The sequence below is a fragment of the Anabrus simplex genome, chromosome 3, assembly GCF_040414725.1.
Source record: "Anabrus simplex isolate iqAnaSimp1 chromosome 3, ASM4041472v1, whole genome shotgun sequence".
Lineage (NCBI taxonomy): Eukaryota > Metazoa > Arthropoda > Insecta > Orthoptera > Tettigoniidae > Anabrus > Anabrus simplex.
This window is the reverse complement of record NC_090267.1, coordinates 284,048,561-284,070,467: the sequence shown is the minus strand read 5'-3', so window position 1 is coordinate 284,070,467 and position 21,907 is coordinate 284,048,561. Positions and strand designations below refer to the sequence as shown.

The 21,907-nt window shown below is 36.4% G+C and overlaps 1 protein-coding gene across 3 annotated transcripts in view; it reads left to right on the top strand.

Moving 5' to 3' along the window:
- The window catches only part of aft (adrift), a 436,902-nt gene that overhangs the window by 29,188 nt on the left and 385,807 nt on the right, over positions 1–21,907 (top strand). For 2 of the 3 annotated variants that reach the window (XM_067143068.2, XM_067143069.2), the window contains exon 2: positions 174–236. The gene's annotated coding sequence lies outside the window, so the exon portion shown is untranslated. Of the gene's footprint in view, positions 1–173; positions 237–11,461; positions 11,554–21,907 lie in introns of all 3 variants that reach the window. The other variant, XM_067143070.2, reaches the window with a different exon arrangement.

Sequence of the window (21,907 nt, the reverse complement as noted above, 5' to 3'; positions counted from 1 at the left end):
AATGTGCCCATTCACTGTGGTTTGCATTGGATCCATTTGGAACAGGAAGTTAGGAAACTACAGCTGCAGTTAACTGAATATGTTTGGTGTTTTGTTGGTTTTATTCTTGACTTTTTATAAAAATGTGATATCATAATTTTTTATTTTATAATATTCATTCTGATTGTTTTTAGGCAAGCTGTAATCAAGATGATTGTTTCGTACACATTATCAGCTGCAGATCCTACATGATCTTTGTAAGTATAATAATAACTAACACTATAATACTATGGGTTTTTGCCAACTGCACTTCTGTTGCCAGGCTGAGTAGCTTAGATGGTAAAGTGCTGGCCTTCTGAGCTCAAGCTAGCAGGTTTGATCCCAGCTCAGGCGAGTGGTATTTGAAAGTTCTCAAATACGTCAGCCTCATGTTGGTAGATATAATGGCTGTAAAAGAACTCCTGCAGGAGAAAATTCTGGCATCTTGGTGTCTCCAAAAGCAGTAAAGGTGGTTAGTGGGACGTAAAACCAATATTATTATTATTGTTATCATTATTATGTTATTATGTTCCTCCTCTGCGAACCACGTGACCTTGCCACGGTGGGGAGGCTTGCGTGTCCCAATGATGCAGATAGCCGAGCAGCAGGTGCAACCATATCGGATGGGTATCTGTTGAGAGACCAGACTAACGAATGGTTCATCGAAAGGGGGGTAGCAGCCTTTCGGTAGTTGCAAGGGCGGCAGTCTAGATGATTGACTGATACGGCCTTGTAATAATACTCACCATGGCTTAGCTGTGTTGATACTGCTACACAGCTGAAAGCAACGGGAAACTACAGCTGTAACTACCTCCTGAGGAAATGCAGCTCTCTCTGTATGAATGATGTACTGATGATGGCTTCCTCCCGGGTAAAATATTCCGGAGGTAAACTAGTCCCCCATTCGGATCTCCGGGTGGGGACTACACGAGAGGGGGCGATCATCAGGAAGATGAATACTGACATTCTGCGAGTCGGAGTGTGGAATGTTAGAAGTTTGAATCGTTGTGGTAGGTTAGAGAATCTGAAAAGGGAGATGGATAGGCTAAAGTTAGATGTAGTTGGTATAAGTGAAGTACGTTGGCAGGAAGAACAGGATTTTTGGTCAGGCGACTACCGAATTATCAACACGAAATCAAACGGGAAATGCAGGAGTTGGTTTAATAATGAATAAACCGGGTGAGTTGGCCGTGCGCGTAGAGGCGCGCGGCTGTGAGCTTGCATCCGGGAGATAGTAGGTTCGAATCCCACTATCGGCAGCCCTGAAGATGGTTTTCCGTGGTTTCCCATTTTCACACCAGGCAAATGCTGGGGCTGTACCTCAATTAAGGCCACGGCCGCTTCCTTCCAACTCCTAGGCCTTTCCCATCCCATCGCCGCCATAAGACCTTTCTGTGTCGGTGCGACGTAAAAGCCCCTAGCAAAAAAAAAAAAAAAAAAAAAAAAAAAAAGAATAATAAAATAGGGCAGCGGGTAAGCTACTACGACCAGCATAGTGAAAGAATTATTGTCGTCAAGATAGACACCAAACCAATGCCCACCACAATAGTGCAGGTCTATATGCCTACTAATTCAGCGTATGATGAAGAAATTGAAAGAATATATGAGGAGATAGAAGATTTAATACAATATGTAAAAGGTGATGAGAATCTAATTGTGATGGGAGACTGGAATGCAGTGGTAGGCCAAGGAAGAGAAGGTAGTACAGTAGGAGAATTTGGATTGGGACAAAGGAACGAAAGAGGAAGTCGGCTGGTTGAATTCTGCACTGATCATAATTTAGTCCTTGCCAATACTTGGTTCAAACACCACAAACGACGGCTGTATACGTGGACGAGACCTGGAGACACTGGGAGGTATCAAATAGACTTCATTATGATTAGGCAGAGATTCAGAAACCAGGTGTCGGATTGCAAAACTTTCCCAGAAGCAGACGTGGACTCTGACCACAACTTGTTGGTCATGAAATGCCATCTGAAGCTGAAGAACTTGAAGAAAGGAAAGAATGCAAAAAGATGGGATCTAGACAAGTTGAAAGAAAAGAGTGTGAGGGATTGTTTCAAGGAACATGTTGCACAAGGACTAAAAGAAAAGGCTGAAGGAAACTCTCTAGAGGAAGAGTGGAGAGTCATGAAAAATGAAGTCAGTAGGGCTGCTGAAGAAATGTTAGGAAGGAAGAAAAGATCAACTAAGAATCAGTGGATAACTCAGGAGATACTAGACCTGATTGATGAATGACGAAAATATAAGAATGCTAGAAATGAAGAGGGCAGAATAAAATACAGGCGATTAAAGAATCAAGTGGATAGAAAGTGCAAGGTAGCTAAAGAAAAATGGCTGAAGGAGAAGTGCAAGGATGTCGAAGGCTGTATGGTCCTGGGAAAGGTAGATGCTGCATACAGGAAAATCAAGGAAACCTTTGGAGAAAGGAAATCTAGGTGCATGAATATTAAGAGCTCAGATGGAAAGCCACTTTTAGGGAAAGAAGACAAAGCAGAAAGATGGCAGGAGCATATCCAACAGTTGTATCATGGTAACGATGTAGATTATTTGGTTCTGGAACATGAAATGGCTGTTGATGCTGATGAAATGGGAGACCCAATTTTGAGGTCAGAGTTTGACAGAGCTGTGAGTGACCTAAATAGGAACAAGGCACCTAGAATTGATGATATTCCGTCTGAATTACTGACTGCCTTAGGAGAAACCAGCATGGTAAGGTTATTTCATTTAGTGTGCAGGATGTATGAGACAGGAGAAGTCCCATCTGATTTTTGGCAGAATGTTGTTATACCTATTCCCAAGAAAGCTGGTGCTGACAGGTGTGAAAACTACAGCACCATTAGTTTAGTATCATAATCTATTAGCTTCATTTCCATATTGATTGCTATTACAACATAAAATAATTTAGAAGCCTCCACCTTATCAATACAATATTTATTTACTATAAAGCAGTAAATTCAGTCAGTACCGGCTTCAACACACATTAAATTGGTTTCAAAAACATCATATGTAAAACATTACACCTTCGTATAACTGACTCAATTAAAGCAAACATTAAAAAGTTGCTTATAAAAAATAGTAAATACCTAGATCTTATTCTTTGGCTTGAAAAGTACTTGTACACTAGTGTAAACAAGTGTAAACTTCATTTGATGTTTAATAGATTAGGTACATGAGGTCATATGCCTCACATAACAAGTACTTCTAAATTATTTTATGTTGTATTAGTTTAGTATCTCATGCCTGCAAAATTTTAACACGTATTATTTACAGAAGAATGGAAAAACCAGTTGAAGCTGAGTTGGGAGAAGATCAATTTGGCTTCAGAAGAAATGTAGGAACACGTGAAGCAATCCTGACTTTACGTCTGATCTTAGAGGATCGAATCAAGAAGGACAAGCCCACGTACATGGCATTTGTAGATCTAGAAAAGGCATTCGATAATGTTGGTTGGACCAGGCTATTTATGATTCTGAAGATGCTAGGGATCAGATACCGAGAACGAAGAATTATCTACAATCTGTATAAAAATCAGTCTGCAGTGATAAGAATCGAGGGCTTTGAAAAAGAAGCAGCAATCCAGAAAGGAGTGATGCAAGGCTGCAGTTTGTCCCCTCTCTTTTTCAATGTTTACATAGAACAGGCAGTAAAGGAAATCAAGGAGACATTTGGAAAGGGAATCACAGTCCAAGGAGAGGAAATCAAAACCTTGAGATTTGCCGATGATATTGTTATTTTATCTGAGACTACAGAAGATCTCGAGAAGTTGCTGAATGGTATGGATGAAGTCTTGGGTAAGGAGTACAAGATGAAAATAAATAAGTCCAAAACAAAAGTAATGGAGTGCAGTCGAACGAAGGCAGGTGATGTAGGAAATATTAGATTAGGAAACAAAGTCTTAAAGGAAGTAGATGAATATTGTTACTTGGGTAGTAAAGTAACTAACGATGGCAGAAGTAAGGAGGACATAAAATGCAGACTAGCACAAGCAAGGAAGAGCTTTCTTAAGAAAAGAAATTTGCTCACTTCAAACATTGATATCGGAATTAGAAAGATGTTTTTGAAGACTTTCGTGTGGAGCGTGGCATTGTATGGAAGTGAAACATGGATGATAACTAGCTCAGAAAGAAAGAGAATAGAAGCTTTTGAAATGTGGTGTTAAGAACAGAAGAATGCTGAAGGTGAGATGGATAGATGAAATCACGAATGAAGAGATACTGAATCGAATTGGTGAGAGGAGATCGATTTGGCTAAATTTTGATTGATAAATTTCATTTTTATTCCGTATTGATAGTCACCATAAGTCATAAATGAAAGCAAAGTTCCACCTAATCAATACTATTTTATTGTCACATGTAAGACCTGTTTCGACCTCTCTAAAGGTCATCCTCAGCTACACTAGAATTGCATTTTTATTGTGACTTTTATTGTTTTAATGTATTTAAGTGTTTGTTTATGTGCTAACTTCTTATTATTCTAATATAACACGAACTGTACAACGCAAGAACCACTATTACCTGCCGCATTAGACAATCAACAGTGCATTCAAGCACGTTAAATTATTTTTACTACTATTTTATTTGGCTAGTCATTTGTTTTATTGAACTATCAACATGTATATTTCTACATTAATTTTAGTGTAAATTATTGTAAAAACGGCTATAATACTGATTATTTCCAATTGTTCAACTAAGTTCATTTCATACAGGACTAAATATTCATAAGATTAGAGATCAATTAAACTGACTAGGCAAATGCCTATGTTTAAAAATACTCCGACATACTCATCACACTAAAGAAAAGACGAACTCATATTAGATTCTTACATATGTACATTGAGTGTAATAAGAGCAATTAATTTTTGTAATTGTATAATATTGAATTCTCAGCATGGGTATAACCACTTTAAAATCGTTGAATTCTAGAGTATGTCATTAGCTCTCAATATGAGGCATAATATGTAAATGCAATTCTAGTGTAGCTGAGGATGACCTTTTGAGAGGTTGAAACCGGTCCTACATGTGACAATAAAATAGTATTGATTAGGTGGAACTTTTCTTTCATTTATGACTTATGGTGACTATCAATACGGAATAAAAATGAAATTTATCAATCAAGATATTAGCGCCAACCAGGCAAGGTGCAATGCATATAAATATAGGAATATCAGAATCAAATTAATGAACACAACTAAGAATATTGCATTTTTAAAAGAATGCCTTGCTTATGACTTAACTCCAAAGTTTTTAAATAAATACAACAATAAACACGGAAACACTTATCAAACATGTGAAACTTTGAGAAAAAGTAATAGAATTTGGTTAAAAACCGAAATCAAATTTTTCTATCGTAAAAAGCAGTACCTGAATAATATACTATACCCCCTACACCTGAAAGTGTCCCAGGAACTGCCACGCAGCTTTTGGGATCGCTTCCAGCACGTCACAAACGAAAAAATAGAAAATCTAGCCATGAAAAAGCAGAATACTTAGGTAAAAAACTTGAGACCTTAAAGCGGACACAGAAAGCAAAACAAGTCGCTCACTTCACAAAAACAGACAGCTTAAATCAATCTACAGGAAATAAAATGCACCTTTTCTATCCACCTGTAAAAAATCTTACGAACACAATATTCAACCAAGCAGAAAATGAAATTTTAAGCAAAGGACCTAAACATAATTGGGGTAACACCTCAATACTACAGGATATCACAACCGCGGTAACTGAAACAGATTAGCTATACAAAGGATTGCACATGAAATACGAGAAGAAGTCAGACAAGAAATAGCAAAAAAACTACCACAATACGTCAGTAAAATACAAGCTAACATCTCTGATAACAATAGAGCAAATATAACACATTTAAATAATCTCAAGAACAAAATCAAACAGAATAATCTCCTTATAACAAAAGCCGACAAAGGAAACACAACGGTAATTATAAATAAAGATGAATACATTCTCAAAACGAAGGAATGTTTCAACAATGATACATTTCGCATTATACGTAAAGGTCCCACAAATACAGTACAAAGAAACCTAAAGAATCTACTCAAAAACACAAATTTCTTGCTAACTGAAACAGAAGCAAATAATCTTATAACAATGAACCCCCACCTACCTAATGCAAAAGCCCTTCCAAAAATTCTTAAAGAAAACACACCTATGAGAACCATTATAAATTATAGAACTAGTCCCACATATAAACTTTCTAAATATATTCAGAAATTTCTTAGAAACCATTATTTTTTTCAAGCAACTAAGTCCTACGAAATTCAATAGACTTTTGTAATAAAACTAAAGAATTACAATTAGAACAGTACCACTCATAGCTTCTTACGATATAAATAACCTGTACCCAAACATCCCCACTAAAGAAACTATAAGTATAATCAGAACTAATCTAAAAACTTACAGTAAGTTAAGTACTTTTGAAATCGAAGAATTCATGACATTACTCGAATTTGCAGTCAATAACAACTTTAAGTTTCATGACACTATATATCAACAAACAGGTTTACCGATGGGGTCTCCCGTATCTGGCATAATAGCAGAAATATACATAGACCACCTTGAATACAATTCTATTTGCAAAATAGAAGGAATATTCTTCTGGTGTAGATTTGTCGATGACGTATTTGTCGTCATCGACAACAGAATAACCAACGATAATATTATACTAGATAAAATAAATGCCTTAGACACGCATATACAATTCACTAAAGAATCTGAGAATAATTATAAGCTAAACTATCTTGATCTGACGATTACTAGGCATGAAAACCACCTAACCTTCAAAATTTACCGTAAACCCACTCACACAATAAATACTATAAAGATGGACTCCGTTCATCCTGACTCCCATAAGAAAGCAGCATACCAAAGCATGATTTACAGAGCCTTTAATTTACCTTTATCAAAAACAGACCTCAACGAAGAGTTACAATTAATTCATGAAATAGACAGAAAAAATGGTTATAAAAAAGAGATGATAAATTCCATTATTCGTAAGATCGAATCCCGTCCCAAAACTACACTGCTGAAACCAGATAAACCTAGAAAAGATTTTGCAACTTTCACTTTTAATAACACGTGCATATATTGTCTATCTAATGTCTTTAAGAAGCATAATCTTAAAATAGCTTTCAGAAGTACACATAACAGCAGGCATATTATACATAATACCAAATCAGTCAACAATAACAACAAATATTTTCAATCAGGAGTATATTGAATTAGATGTAACAACTGCCTAACATGTTACATAGGGCGTACTGGAAGAAATTTTGCAATAAGGTATAATGAACATGTCAACACTATTAAGCATAATCATTTCTCTGCAATAGGACAACACATGCACGATTACAAACATAATTTTACGGACATAGATAATGATTTGAAAATATTAAATACAAATCCGAAAGGCCCTTTGCTTAATATATACGAGGAGTTATACATAACATTTGATCAATATACAAATCCCAATTATAATATCAACAAACTAACTGAGAAAACCAACATTTTATTTAATAAAATTATCCCAATTGTAAAGAATGATTACATCAAATTAGTTAACAAACAGCATCATACGCAAGCCATAGCGCAGACAGCGGACACGCCCAGCCCCGCCCATACACACAACAAAGCTTCCCCCACACACCCCTCCAACTCCTCCAACCCCTCCACAACAGCCGACAACATTATCAGAAGTACAAGGTACAATACGCGACAGACAGCCAAACAGCAAACATCTCAACCACCCCACAGCAGGAAGTAAATTTTCATAGAACTCGCACTAGTATACAACTTTTATTTCAATCAGAATTTCTAATTCAATCATTTCGACTTGCAGATATTCACCATCATAAGAAAGGAAAGAGCCACCATTAATGATCTTGGATTAAAAAAGTGAACAAATTTCTAGAACATTAATCAACGTCAAACAAACAAATTATTAAAGGTTACAAAATACTAAATTGGAAAGTGGTTGAGTAATATTCATACATATTGGCAATGATTACAATATTTTAAGCTTAAAACTTGCAAACAACATAGAAGGTGTCTGTCTCTTATTAATTTGGACTGTCAACTGAAGTTTACATCCAACACACATTACAGTGATTTTAATGTTTTAATATGTTTAAGAGTTTTGCTTATGAGCTATTTCACATAATTCTAACATAATACGCACTGCAACAACGCAAGAACTACTATTATCTGCAGCTTTAGACGGTCAACAGTGCAATTAAGTTAAACCATGTCCACTATTTTTATTGTGACTTTTATTGTTTTAATGTGTTTAAGTGTTTGTTTATGTGCTAACTTCTTATTATTCTAATATAACACGAACTGTACAACGCAAGAACCACGATTACCTGCCACATTAGACAATCAACAGTGCATTCAAGCACGTTAAATTATATTTACTACTGTTTTATTTGGCTAGTCATTTGTTTTATTGAACTATCAACATGTATATTTCTACATTAATTTTAGTGTAAATTATTGTAAAAACGGTTGTAATACTGATTATTTTCAATTGTTCAACTAAGTTCATTTCATACAGGACTAAATATTCATAAGATTAGAGATCAATTAAACTGACTAGGCAAATGCCTATGTTTAAAAATACTCCGACATACTCATCACACTAAAGAAAAGACGAACTCATATTAGATTCTTACATATGTACATTGAGTGTAATAAGAGCAATTAATTTTTGTAATTGTATAATATTGAATTCTCAGCATGGGTATAACCATTTTAAAATCGTTGAATTCTAGAGTATGTCATTAGCTCTCAATATGAGGCATAATATGTAAACGCAATTCTAGTGTAGCTGAGGATGACCTTTTTAGAGGTCGAAACCGGTCCTACATGTGACAATAAAATAGTATTGATTAGGTGGAACTTTTCTTTCATTTATGACTTATTGGCTAAATTTGACGAGAAGAAGAGATAGAATGATAGGACACATCTTAAGACACCCAGGACTTGTTCAGTTGGTTTTTGAAGGAAGTGTAGGTGGTAAGAACGGTAGGGGTAGACCAAGGTATGAATATGACAAGCAGATTAGAGCAGATGTGGGATGCAATAGTTACGTAGAAATGAAAAGGCTACCACAGGATAGGGTGGCATGGAGGGCTGCATCAAACCAGTCTATGGACTGATGACTCAAACAACACATTTTAACTTATATGTTATGAATGGAGTAAATTCATATTCCTTAGTACTGAATGTGATAACAGTGGTGTGTGAATTTAGACTTTGTGATCATTGCATAATGTTCAAATAGTGATTTTTTTATATTTCAGGCATGCTGAATTTGGATCTAAAGTCAGCTTTTCTTCAGCACATCATGTTTCTTTGTAAAATTAAAATGAATATATGTCTCGTGGTCATAAAATCTTAATACACACCATTACCATCTACTGTCTACATGGCCATTCCTTTTGTGTCCAGTGATGTGAGCTTGCTTGACTGCCCACTCACAAAGAAAGCTAGGGTGCTTTTTGTAACCTGATTATAGACCCATTGCTATCTGCTATGCTTATAATGCTTCATCACATGCAGTAGTGTTAAAATCCTCCGCTACTGACCTCAGAGTGCTGCAAGGTTTTCCCTCGTTCTCTGTCCATCTGCAACAGGCAACTTAAACTCTTAATATCTTCTTAAAGGTTTTCCATTTTGATTATCATGCTCGTTTATTCCAGTTTTCTTCTCTTTTCAGACCTACTTGTTCAGCACAAACCTCATTGACAAACAGCTCGTCAATTACGATTTTGCCTAGAGTTCTTTTGGTTTGGTTTTGCAAGCTCCCTTCTATCAAATAATTCAGTCTTACCATCTCAAGTCTACTCATTGTGTGTATACTTGTTTAAACACAGCTGTGTTGCATTTGACCAACAAGCACACAAAATGGTTAATTTAATTTTCAACACCAGTGTAACAGCTCAGCTTCAATTTTAATATTGTATGTGTAACAGGTCAGGTCCTATTTTAATATTTTAATGGTACATGTACAGTGTTTACTTATTAGAACTGTTCATTTTAGAATAATACCAATGGCAGTGTCACACATGACAAAATTTGACTAGTGGACTTGAAATTCATCACTAATTATAGTATTATAGACTGACAGATTTTTTTGCCTGGTTTATAAAATAATTTGTAATATGTGCATTATATTTTTAAAGTGTTAATTTTGTTATATTTATATTATATATTGTCAGTTTTCATCCATGGCAGAAGATTACCCATAATAGGGCCAAAACCGGTCTTGTTGTATAAGTGATTTGACATCATATTAAATGGTATTGAATAGGTGGACTTCCATTTCAATTTCTTATTAATGTGTCTACATATAAGCTAAAACATGTGTTCGCTTTATTTCGACCCCTCTTCCACTGAGCAAAATTTCTGGGAAATCGGGTTGTTACACTTGGCAGGTTCCCTTTGTGAGTTGATTTAATTGTCGAATGTCAACTAAATTATAATACCGTACTAAGATTCATTAACCTAATAGCCTACATACTTACTACCTGCTTTGGAATTATGTTTTGACCACCTTTTCAACACTGCTTATCCAACAATTATTTTAAACTTCCCTGTAAGAAGAGGACTCTGAATGCACGTGGGTATTATTTTCAAATGAGCTGAGAACAAGAGTCCGTTAGAGCATACGATTCTTTCAGTGAACCTTGGTTCTGTATGTCTCTCTTGCAACGCAAGTTTGGCTCTCTGTAAACGTCCACTGTTCCGATAATGAACCATGTGTGTATTCTGTCTCACTGATCCGTGAGTGCGCCATTCAGAACGTTTTGCTGCAAGTCAGCTGAATCATGTGCTGTGAGCTCACCGTTACTGCAATTCATTTTACTCTGACGGTTGAAGGAAGCGATTCACTGCTTCTTCTTCTTCTTCTTCAATTTCCATTTCCAGTTCTCTTGTGGGTCAGTTTATGAATCAAGGACCTCCATCATTGCCTTATCCCTCCACCACTCTTTTCCTGCTTGCAATGTATCATCTATATTTCCTTTTCTCTTCCCTACACTTTCCCCCACAGTTTGCATCCACGTCTTTCGAGGCCTTCCCTGTAGTCTCTTTCCTGTTAGTTTCGATGTAAAAATTTTCTTTGGAACTCAATTTTCTCCCATTCACATCATGTGTCCATACATTTTCAGCTTGCTTATTCTTATCTTGTCCTGTGGCTTTGAAACTCCAATCCTCTTTCTAATCTCTTGTTTTCCGATTCTATCTTTTCTTGCCTTTCCTTCAATACCTCTAACAGATTTCATCTGGGCTGTCTAAACTTAGCTCTCATCTCATTTTGTTGTTGTCCATGTACCTGTTGCAAATGTCAGTATCAGTACATAATAGATCAAACACAGAACTTGTTCGTATTTCTTTGACAAAAGATATTTGCTTGTTGTGTCTCTTTCAGATCTCCTCAGTTACCTTCCCATCTTCTGTGATTACACTTTCCAAGTATTTGAAACTGTTCACAACTTCTCTTTAGTTCGTATTGGTAATGCAGTAAGTACCTATGTACTATATCTTTACTGCCAATACTTAGAGTTTACAGTGCTCTTTGTCTTCTGGTATGGGCTGGAACAAATTTGTTACTTTTTTGCATGCCTCAGTCTCATCCTTAACCTTGACAATATGAAAGTGACTGAGGTATGAGCAATGTTAGGAACACCATTCCTTATGTAGCCAGTACCTGTTATAATTAGTATGAAAATGTCACTCATAGGATCTGTTGGTGCATGCATTTCAGTTGGCTTGGAACACTGATACCCAGGTTATCTATGACAGTAGATGGTGGATCTTATAAGGATCCAACCAGACTTCAGTCATGAGTACTCAGTATACAAACCTATGTACTGTTTTTGTACATAGAGTTACGTGTTGACTGTGTACGTTCAAAATGTGAGGTAACACGTTCTCTTTTTCCTCTATAGCAGCATTACATTTTATTTCTTGATAAGTACGAGTATTTTGTTTAAATAACGTGGTTAATGGGTTCTTTCTTATTCACTATTAAAGTATCTACATTTAATGACTCAACAGGCAGTATTTATTACTAGTTTGTGACAATCATTGCCCAAACAAAACAAACTGTTGTTTTGTAATGTTTCAGTTTCTTTGGTATTAATTTGAGACCAGATGACATTTTTTGTTTTCATCTTAAAAATCATTCATTACATTCTTAACCCAGGAATGCCGGAGTTTTCAATTTTAAATTTTTAAAATTTTGATTTAATATTCCCTGCATTCACATATTAGAGAACATTTGAAAGTCATTTTTCTAAAAATTTTCTGGTTGGTTTCTAAATGACGGCCTGGTACCGTACGGTACCGCAGGCATTTGACATAGCTTTTGGGTAAAACTTAAAAAATTGTTTCCTCTTTCGAATACCATGTAATTTAATGCTTAATATTGTTATGGAATATCACTTACAAATACAAATATATTTGCGACATCTCTTTAGGATTACAAGTAACAACTCTCATTATTGTTCCGTATTGAAGATGACGTTAGGCATAGATATCAAGGATATCTGGATATCAAGGATACCTGACCAAATAAGTCTACATAAAATCATGTAGATAATAACCACATTAAACGTGGAAAGTATTGAATAGGTGGTTTTTTAATAAATTATCCTTGATATCTATGCCTATCTCTTTAGGATTTCTGAAAAATAACATTAGCTCAGACATGATACATAGTCACCTATTTTCACTTTTCACTGGTATGAAATGACATAAAGCAGTTTACACATACGCGCACACTACATTTGACACATTCTGTGCGAACGCGGGATTCACATCCAGCGGCTGCACGTCACCGTCGTTGATTTGTTGGAGCTATATAGTGATATAGGCCATCGAACCTCAAGTTGTCAGATACTCTAAAATGAAAAGAAGCGACAACAACTGTACTTATTTCCCTTCAAAATACCACCCAATTATATATATTGTAATCAATATATCGTGTCCCGTTACGTAGAACAACCCAAAACAAACTACGATAACGGCAGTAACATAAGGTCAAAACAAACTAGCAGTAACAAGAGTTAGTTCGTCAAGAAAGTAATAAACAGGAAGCGTAAACAGACTCACACAAACATTGCAAAAGAAAAACAACAACAGGAGACTTACCTTAAAAGATGAAAGAGAGTCACTTAAGAACCTGTGGAAAGAAATTCGTACCTGGTACCAATTAATTAAAGGAAGAACAACATATTCTTATTTAGTAAATTAAACCTTTTAAAATATTAGGAAGAAAAACTATCAACGCAGAAAAAATTAACAAAGCAAAGATTGACTTGAATTAACATACCAAGTAAAATATATTTTAAAATCTATCGTGGTCGACCAGGGGAAAATAAAAGAAATAATTTCATAAACAAGTTAGGCCTCAACATACCAGTGAAAATGATGAGATAAAAACTAATATCAGTTCACAGTGTACCTATTTAAAAGCCCTTCTGAACCACAGAGTTCTCACCAAGGGATAAAATAATGGACAGTGGGGATTAAATAAACACGACGACACTTTATACCCAGTAGTAAAAAGAAAAAATAACCGGATATTTAAAATTAAATTTGCCCCAACACGAGGTCAAGGTTTCATAAAGGCAAGGAAAATCAAACAGAAATTAATATCACATCAAGGCGGAAGGAACTGGCAAATTAACCAACATCCTCCACGATCAGGAAAATATCATTAGGTCCACAATCACCAAAACAAAACGTTGTCATAGTAACACACTAACAGCATGAATCAAGCATGGCCAAAGGTAACCACGGAAACCGAAGCCCGAGCAAAACAGGGGAAAAGAAAAAATATCACGAAAAGAACCAAGATAAACAAGACAGAGAAAGATAAAATTAAATTACCATCCACTTGGTTAGAACTCGAATGGTTTAAAACTGATTTCACTGGGGGTGTTTTGATAAGCTTGAAAAATTTTGACTTTACAAGGAGTACCAAAGATTTTCCACATAAGAATTAGGTATTCTAACCTCACCCCAGATACATCTTTAAAATATTTTAACAACAACACGAAAAGTTACAATATAAGATGATAATAATAATAATAAGGGTTTTTTTTATTTTAAAGAGCTGAGATCTTTTTTTTTTTTTTGTCAGAAATTTAGAGTCCTTATTCACCACATAACATATACTCAAATTGATCGAAGCTGAAGAAAATAAGATTCTTTAAAATGCCGAAAATATCCACTGGTTTGAGATGACGCCATTTTGATACTCACTTTCTGGATGAAGAAGCCAAGTTAACAGTTTTAAAAATCATACAAACTAGTGCAGCTCCTGTGTTGCTAGAAATGTCAAAAACATAATGAGGGCAAAGGGAGAAGCCCTCTTACAATTTTCTTCATGTTACGTCCATGTCGGCTTGCAAAACCCACTCACACCAGAGAGACGACAAGCGTGGATCCATCTCCGTCCATGTTCCACTCAATAATCCCGTTCTCACCCAGCACAAGAATTGGCGAGGAACTTCCGTCGTAAGAGTGAGAGCTCTCATTGGCCAAGGGGCGGAGCATCATAGTACAAAGTTTCTAAGTAGATATCAGCACATACAAGGTCCATACTTCCCTTAGTTTCAATGGAGGCTTATTAAGCGCAATGCTCAAAGCACAAGTTTTAAATAAACTTGAAGTAGTAAGAAACAGAATAGAAGATAATACTAAAAAGGTAGAGTTAATATGACATTAATTTCCATGCCGTTTAGGCCACATCGAAAACGTTGGGAGTAGGAGAAGTAAAGTAATGACATCGCGATGTCAATCGTAATAAATATTTTGCACGTACTGTATTCCGATGGTGCTTCCACATGACGTCTATGGATGTCCACCTGTCATAGGAGGTTTGCAAATAACGCCTCAGGTAAGTCATTACAATATCTCTTCTAAATTCCAACTGCTTAATTTCATTGCACAATAAGCTGCTAGAGATTCTGATATCAACAGGTATTGACTCCGGTGACTTAGGTATAATCAGTAACCTGTACTGCAATCAGTTTGCAAATGTCAAAACTGATCAAGAAACTTCAAAAACTGCTTTGATCAGGAAGGACGTCCGCCGGGGTTGTGTACTGGCACCTCTGTTGTTTAACATTTATTCAGAGGCAATTTTTAAAGAAACATTGGAAGACTATGGTGGGATCAAAATTAACGGGAAAATCAACAACAACATCAGATATGCAGATGATACTGTTGTCATAGCTGATGACATGCCTGCCCTTCAGTGCATGATAAACTCCTTAGTTCAGCACAGTGAAGAGTTTGGATTATATGTTAACCCCTCAAAAATGAAACTGATGGTGTTCTCTAAGAAGACAATTCGGACAAATCTCACAATAAAAGGTAAAATAGTTTAGCAAGTGTCTTCTCTCAAATATCTGGGTACCATCTTGGATGACCAATGTAACTCCAAACGGGAGATAATATCTAGAATTGAGCAGGCCAGGAAACAATTCATTACCATGAAGAAATTCTTTGTGAGGTCAGATCTCAGTTTCCATCTACGAATTCGTATGATCCGCTGCTATATATTTTCTGTTGTCCTATATGGATGTGAAAGCTCGACTCTGGATCCAATCATAGGAAAACATATTGATGCCTTCGAAATGTTACTGTATCGCCGTCTCTTGCGGATATCCTGGGTAATGAAAATCTCAAATGCCAAAGTCCTTCGTCGGATGAAAAAGCAAAAAGAACTACTGCTCACCATAAAATAGAGGAAAACTCATTACCTAGGACATATCATGAGAGGTGAGAGGTATCAGTTATTACAGCTTATTATCGAAGGGAAGATACAGGGGAAGAGATCTGTTGGGAGAAGAAGAAATTCATGGCTGAAAGACTTTCGAAGATGGCACTGCTCTACTTCAGAAATGGCATTCCATTCTGCACTCTCAAGATCAGAGCTAGTTACGTCGATTGCCAATCTCCGCTCGGAGACGGCTTCTTAAGAAGAATTTCATTGCCCGATTTCCTCAACAGCATCCACGAATTGTTCACCATGATGTCTAAAAGCCATGTAAATATTGGCCACTACCACTTTTTACCACAGATACCAATCCTATAGAGGGCTACATTTTCATTCATGTGATCAGAGCCACCCATACAGCTGTTGTACTTTCCGAATGGTTTTGGACGTGGGACTGACACTTTTTTCTTTTCAGCTTGGCTGTACCGACTAACTTTTGACATAGGTTGCACACCATGGCAGGATGATACCACAGTAACTACTGCGTTTTCAACCCAGCGCGCGACAATTATCCCTAATTCTTTACTTGTAGCGAATTTGAATGTACCTAGTTTCTTTTTCTTCATTTCAGTAGAAGAAGTCAGTGGACAGTCTTTCGGGACTCGATTTTCTCGAATGGTTCCAGTAAATCCGTATCCTCGAGAGCGAAGGTGATTCACTAATTTGAAATCTGTGAACAAATTATCACAATAAATTCTATAGGGCAAATGTTGAATGGCATCAGGTAGCTGGTCCATCATAGATACTAAGGGAGCTGAAGCTTTACCGAATTCGGTTTCATACTGTGCATTGGCAAAGGGTTTTTTCCCTTGATAAATTTGAAAAGACACCAAATATCCAGCAACTGTGTTCAAACACCACACTTTGAAGCCAAATCTGATCGGCTTCCCCCTTATGAACTCCGTACACCCATGTTTTCTGTGGTATGGTAGTATGCACTCGTCGTAAGCCAAGTCCTGTTCCTATGTAAAATACTGACGACATTTTTTCTCTACGATATTTATGAAAGGTCTTAATTTCCACAATTTGTCATCTGTAACCATAGTGTTGTTATAGGCATAGTGAATTAATCTCATTATTTGAAGAAAGCAATCTTGGGGCATGGCACTGCTGACCAACTCATGGTGAACGTCGGCTTCATTCTCCTAATATCGTCTTTTCCCAGGCACTCGCATATAGCCACTTAGAAGTAAAATGGCAACAAATACTTTTAATTTCTTCGAAGATTACTTTGGAATCTTCTTCATTTTTAAAAAGGGCGTACTTGCTAGCCTCAGAGCACAACAAATTTACAATTTCATCGTCAAAAATCAACTCTAATATTTCGGTCTGCGTCATATTTTGAAAAGTAGAAAAATTTGCACTAAGGAAGTGGACTTTTGTGGGAACTAGGTCATTCACCATCCAGGTAGCTGGTGGACGAGGTGCTGATTTCGCTCTCTTCCCGAGCCGTGGATCATTATCAGACATGGATTCTCTACTTCTGTGCAGAATTTGCTGCTTCAACACTACTTCAGCTTGTGCTCGGAGTTGGCGTCCCGTAATGTTATCTGCAAGACTGCCTTCATCTTCCCCAGCCAAATCTTCATCGGATAATACATTGGATTCCGGTGGTTCAATGCATATCACTTCAGCTTCAGTATCCTCCTCTTCAAGAATGCACAGAACTTCATTAAGCATCAAGCCACTGAAAATAATTTCACACGTTATTAGACGCGATACATCACGCTCTCCACGTGCTTTATGACGTGGACTTTTGAGTAAAATCCACAATTATATAATTCAATGGCCCATATAAATCACTATTTGCGACTACAGTATGAATTGTTTTTCTAGAATCACACTTAGTAAGGAGGAGAAAAGAAACAAGCCAGTATGGTAAGCGCCATGCGGTACCATACTGTACCAACAAAATAATTATTGTCATAACAGCAAATACAGAAATTCTGACCAATTGTTTGCTATTTCAAGTCATGCACTGATATTTCAAGATAATAAACTCCGGCATACATAATTGTATTGTCAACGTTTATAAACAATATAAAGTACTTACCTTAGACGGCAGTCATCTTTATTCCTCTCGATACGATCTCACATTCCAAGCAGTTGTTGCCGCCAACAAATAGTCCAATAAAACCGTCTGTTGATTTCAGGCACTGCAGGGAGTATCACCTTGACAATGTAAAGCAGAGTTGCCAGGTATATAGAGCGAGTAACGATCAGTAGGAGAAAATCTGAAATCATACGCACGGGTACTGTACGGAACCGCGCGGCTTTCCCGGGTTAATAAGAGGTATTATAATGTGCTTCATGTGAAGGAGATGAAGATGCTCAAATGGGCCTGTGGAGTAAACAGGTAAATAAAATTCCTAATGACACCATTTGCTAAATTCTAAGAGTAATACCAATCTCTGAGAAACCAAGGGAAAATGGTTCGGTCACCTTCAGTGAAGACCATAAGATTATGTGGCACACAGAGTAAAGAGAGAGAGAGTAAAAGGCCGGCCAGCTCTGGGCAGACCTCCCTCTAGTGCCCTGTGTTACATTTATGTGTATCATTAGAAATTCAGTACTTTCCTCTCTCTAAGAAACGTCTCTGCAACTAATACCCACTGTGACAGATTAGTAACTTCACATGCCACACACTCTAGTGACTGACACAAGTGTTATAGACTGATATAACTTGAAAACAATGTTCTTTAACTTTTGGGTAAATAATGCAAGTATCGAGCTCGAATCATTATTATTATTATTATTATTATTATTATTATTATTATTTTATACGTAACACCGTATTACGTCACAAACTATCAAAACTCAAAATAAGACTAATAAAATTTGGTTGAAAGATGAAATCAGATTTTTGTACAGGAAAAATTCATTTCTCAATCACAAACTATACGAGTCTCAACTTGCAGCAACAAAACTACTATCTAATGCTCATTGGACACTCTTCTTTCAACTAGTTGAAGACAAATTATTTAAAGATTTAGCCAAAAAACAACATAATTTAGAGAATAAACTGGAAAAACTAAAGAGATGAAAACTGTACGGCAATCAAATCAGACACTTTAGCAGAGCAGTGGACGATTGTAATCAATTCCATCCACCTATAATCAATCTATCCAAAACACCCCTAAGTGAAAACGAAAAAATAATTTTAGCCAAGGGACCCAAGCACAACTGGCCCAATTCGAATACAATTGGTTCAACTGTTACAATGATAACAGAATCAGAACTAGCCATCTCCAAAATGCCATTAGATACACAAGATGAATTAAGATATGAGATAAAAAAGAAGCTCAACAACATTCTTTCTCATAATAATTTACCTAATTCCCCCGCCAACACTAGTAACAGGAAAATACTAGCTGATCAGAAACTTCTGCACGTCCTAAATAAGAAAATAAAAGACAACGATTTAATTGTGACCAAAGCCGACAAAGGCAACATGACAGTAATTATCGATAAGAATGAATATATCAGTACTACTTCAGATTTGTTCAAAGATGGTTCTTTTTCTGTAATTAAAAAAGATCCTACGCAAAAAGTTCAAAGACTCCTCAAACAAACTTTAAAAAACACTTCCTTCCTGCTTACCGAACATGAAAAAAGTAAGCTTATAAGTATGAACCGCCGGGCTGAGTGGCTCAGACGGTTAAGGCGCTGGCCTTCTAACCCCAACTTGGCAGGTTCGATCCTGACTCAGTCCGGTGGTATTTGAAGGTGCTCAAATACGACAGCCCCGTGTCGGTATATTTACTGGCACGTAAAAGAACTCCTGCGGGACTAAATTCCGGCACCTTGGCGTCTCCAAAGACCTTAAAAAGTAGTTAGTGGGACGTAAAGCAAATAACATTATTAAGTATGAACCCTGGGCTTCCTACGGCCAGAGCTCTTCCTAAGATACATAAGGCCGGTGTTCCCATTCGACCAATCATTAATTTTAGACCGAGTCCTTTGTACAAAACTTCACAATTTATCCAAAAGTTCCTAAGAAAAAACTACCAATTCTTATCTAAGAAGTCCATTAAAAACACATATGAATTAATAGACAAACTAAACAACTTCAGCATGCAACCTGACTATTCACTCCACTCTTTTGATATTGTAAATATGTAACCCAGGATCCAAATTTCCAAATTAATTCCCATCATTGAAAATAACCTGAATAAAAATAGTCATTTGAGTAAATTAGAAATTCAAGATTTTATTACGTTGCTTAAATTTGTTGTAAACAATAACTTTTTCACGGTTAATGGCACCGTCTACCAACGGAACGGTCTGGCAATGGGTTCACCGGCCTCAGGTATTCTCGCAGAAATTTATCTGGACTTTCTTGAAAACACTAAAATCAACAACAATTTTGAGAATATCCTTTTTTGGGCTAGGTATGTCGATGATGTTTTGGTAGTTATAAATGAGAACTTAGACGACGCCCATACCACACTTCAAGCACTAAACAACATTGACTCTCATATTAAATTTACCCTGGAGTCAGAAACAGATCAAAAGGTCAATTTTCTAGACCTTACCATTATTAGACATCCGGAATTTTTAACCTATAAAATTTATAGAAAACCCACCCAATCTGCTGTTACAATTCGTCAAGATTCAGTTCACCCCCACCCTCACAAGAAAGCAACATATAACAGCCTTGTTCACCGAGCATTCAATGTACCCATGACTAAGAAAGATCTTTACACGGAACTGAATACTATCCGTAGCATAGCAAGATTCAATGGCTTCAGCAGCCACTTCATAGAAAGTATTATCAACAAACATAAATTCCGTCCCAAAACCACACTTTAAAAATAACTACCTAAATTCGAATCCTTTTCTACTTTCACTTACACCAATTAAATTCATAAGATCACTAATATTTCCAATAAAAAAGGCGTAAAAATAGCTTTTAAAACCAACAACAACAACAATACACACATTCTACATAATACATCACACATTAATAAAGTTAACAAGTACGCAAAATCAGGTGTTTACAGGCTCAAATGCAACTACTGTTCTAATATTTCTTATGTAGGGCAAACTGGCAGAAGCTTTAATATGAGATACTTGGAACACTTCAATGCAGTCAAATATAACAAATTTTCGGCTATCGGCCAACATATGGTCGACTATAATCATAAATTTACGAACTTCGAATTAGACATGGATATCCATGAAATAGCTAATAAAGGCCCTCTACTTAATATAATCGAGAATTTTTATATACATTTGGACCAATACGTCAACGCTAACTACAATCTCAATGAAATAACCGGGAAACCTAATATTTTATTTGATCTTTTCATCACTTATTTCAGAAAAAGCAAGTCAGCAGACCAAAATTCTTCCCTTAAGTCAATTAAAGGTCCTCCGCCAACACAAACACCACCATCTTCCCTCCAGCCGACCCCGCCTTAAGCCACTTCCCATTTCCCCACCCCTCCCCACTTAAGTCTTTCTATGCACCTCCCTTCACTAACTTCCTTCCCTCCTGCTCTACGCTGTTCTCACTATGTTAGTTGCACTCCACCAGCAAGTTTGTTTCACATTGCGCGCAAGGTGAGTCCTCAATGTTTTCTTTTTCTTTTTTCGCCATTATTGTTCTCTCACATTAATTTCTTTCTCATGTTAACTCAAACTTTCTTTTCTCCAGGTTCATTTGGTTCCTATTGAATTGGGAATATCCCTTTGTAACACAGCAAGATTTCAATATATCGCAAGATATGTCCAACAGTTTTATCAACATTTAACCTCTGTTGTGGATTTATTGGACATCATGCAAAATAATTCCCTCTGCGTCACTGTTGAACTTCATATCTTCTAGAACTCAATAGAAACATTGGACTTTGTTTAAAATCTGGCATAACCCAAATTTTTAAATGTGCAACCTTAGACTATTCGTCAAATAGAGCTTATTTTGTTCAATTTTGAGATAATTGTTGATTAATATGTAATTTTATGAGACATATATCAAAAGATTTTACTTGTTACTGATCAACATAACATTGCTACATCTACAACAGTTCATATATTCACCATTTTACATGTATATCATTCCACCACATCCCCAGTCCATTC